Genomic DNA, 3188 nt, shown 5'->3' on the forward strand with positions numbered 1-3188 from the left:
ATTTGGAGCAAGCGGGACGAACCACAATCTTTGATATTATCTATGTATCACAATCACTGACCCAGAGCAAGCGGGACGAACCACAATCCTTGTTACTGCCCAGGTATCACAATCACTAACCCGGGGCAAGCGGGACGAACCACAATCCTTGCTACTGCCAGGTATCCCATTCAAATTTTCTTTGTTATTTTCTTTATCATTTCAATTCTTTCATATTTATTCAAAACCCCATGATTAAACTCAGTTTTCATAATTCTTCTTCCTCATCTCATACCCGGAGCAAATGAACAATGCCACTGCCTACTACCGGTCACATATATCTCATTAAATTACAAATTCTCATTACTCCCATCATCCTCATCAAATCAAGCATCACATTCCTCAACTCTTCTGATACCAATTCTATCTTCTTCCACTCACTAACCCTTACTTTATAACGCAAAACCTCACTAAATAAACCTTAAACAGAACCTTTAGAGGCTTGGAAAATTAGAGAAATGATTAATAGTTCAAAACAATGAATTTTCATCAAAACAATGGGTTCGGAGGCTTACAAGCTTGCCGAGAAGGTCAAACAGTGAAAAACAGAGTTTGTGTGCAAAACAAGGTAGTGTGCGTATGCATAGGTGCTGTTCTTATGCACACAATAGAACAACCTTCCCAACCTGTGCGTACGCACACCCCAAATCACACTTCCTGGTCTGTGTGTACATACACACACCAGAAATTCTGGTTTTCTGCACTTAGGAAAATTTCAATTTTCTATACCTAATTTCTGACGTCCATAAGCTCTACAAAATTTTGATTTTCACAAAATTTATACCATTTTAAAGCTCTTTAAATTATCTTTAATTTGAAATAGATTTCATTCAAATCCAAAATCCGAGGCTCAAGTTATAGATCACTGAAATTCATTAAAAATGAAGTTTTACCCAAAAATCACCAAACCCTTATTTTTACCAAAACCTCATTTCACACCGAAATATTTCACAACCAAAACATCACCAAAATTCAACTCCACATCTCCTATTCATTTTATAACATACCACACCCAATACTTTCAATTATTCAATAATTCTCTATATATACACATGCATATTCACAATTCCTCAATCCAATTCAATAACAAATATACTCATATATATATAGTTTCCTTGTCACACATGCCAACATACACATTTAACCCTTCCGTTCAACAGTCACCAACAATAAAATCACTATCATTACTCATCATCAATCATCAACCTTTTCAACAATATATACTTCACCACACTATCATGAATGGCTCTACATTTACATCAAGAATCACTAATCTATATCAAGTACAACTAATTCAATTCCCATCAAACTCAATCAAATTCATCATCAAACACCAACGCCACACTTTCAACAAAATCATCAATCACTACACATTCTCAATATCATTCAATAATTCCATCAAAGTTACTAAACATTAACATAATTATACATTCTAATCTATCCTATGGTCATTTAACCTAAGTTTTCACAAGACATTATATATTACACACGAGAAACCAAAACCATACCTTGGTCGATTCCTCGTAAAACCCGAAACGTCACAATTGGCCACCGTTTCTCACAAGCCCAAGATTCCAAAGTCACACCAAATAGATCTCCAGCTCCCCAAAGTCCAATATCACGTCCCTAACACCACCAATTTGTTTCCAAAATACACAATTCAATCTAATTTCACAAAATAACACTAAAATTATCATCGGGTTTACTAATTAGATAACTTGACAAGGATTAAACGTTTCTCACCTTACCAACGGAATTTTGGAAAAAGACCCAACAAGTCCACAAGGTTAATTTGATCCTAAAGCACCAAAATCACATAATTCTTCAAAATTAATCCTCAAATTTTTGAAATTAAGGGAGAGTGGTTGAGAAAGAAATAGTGAGGTATATACCAAATTGAGTAGTGTGCTTTGTAAAGCTCGACGCGTTGGTTGCGTGGCCGTAAACGGTACGGTGATCGGAGCTCCAGATAAGAAGTTATAAGGAATTGAAATTTGGGAGTGAGGGTTTGTGTTCTTCATGTGTTCTTCCCCCTTTCTTTAGCTGCCCTGCGTGTTTCATTAAGGGAAGGGAGAAAATGTTGAAGTTCATTTAAGGGTGGGCTGAAATGGGTTGGGCCTTGGGCCTGTTTTGGGCTTGGTTTGACCAGTTTGGCCTGTTCGGCCCAATATCGGGCCAAATCCTTTAAAATTAGTGTTAAAATTCATGTTTTAATTATTTCTACCTCATTAAACTATAAAATTTAAGTTTCTAATTTATTTAAATAATAATTACTTTATTGGATAATTATTCATTAATTTCGTAGGTTTTACAGTTACGGCCTACAACTTCTTCTTCGGCATATAAGTTATCAACGTGATCATCCCATGACTCAACTTCATCAGCCTCAGGATCATAATCTTCATCGTTCGAAGATATTTGGGTAGCTTCAGCAACATGTTCAGTCTCTGTGCGTTGTGCGGAAGCTTAACCAGTATCATTCTGAGTTGATGGAGCTAGCTGTGTTTTAAGATGTGGTGGACTGAATGATCTATTTTTTTTGAACGTCTGAGCATTGATATGCTGAGTTTTGTCAGTAGTGCCAGCATTAGGGATACAGCTGTACCACGGTCTCCTAGGCATATTTTCAAACCTTCACACAAACTAGAGACATTATACACTTATTGGAGAGTAGAATCTACAAAAATACTAAAAAAAAAGGAATACTTTTAAAATTTTAATGTAACCAAACAAATGATTAGCCTAAACTAAAAGTCACATGTATCATAAAAAGAATGCAATCAAATTATTAAGATTACATGGCAGATACAATGAATACTTGAAAGTAAATACACAGCACCAATTCATATTTCAATGCAGCCTTTTTCAAAAAAGAGTAAACAATATCTTTTAAACCGGGTTATGACTAACATTTACAACATACTCACGAATTAAAAATAATTCAGAAAAAAACAAGTTTACTTATCACTCAATAAAACATAATTAAATTTTATCAAACTTTAATAAGGTTTTAACAAAGTTATAGTTAAAAATTAAGAATAATAACATATCACAGCACAATTTTGATGAACACATTTTGAGAAAAATACCTAAGGTCTTCACTGAACTTTTTGAAAAAGCTTGTATTCTAGGTCTTTACTATTCATAAA

The sequence above is a fragment of the Arachis hypogaea genome, chromosome 20, assembly GCF_003086295.3.
Source record: "Arachis hypogaea cultivar Tifrunner chromosome 20, arahy.Tifrunner.gnm2.J5K5, whole genome shotgun sequence".
Classification (NCBI taxonomy): Eukaryota; Viridiplantae; Streptophyta; class Magnoliopsida; order Fabales; family Fabaceae; genus Arachis; species Arachis hypogaea.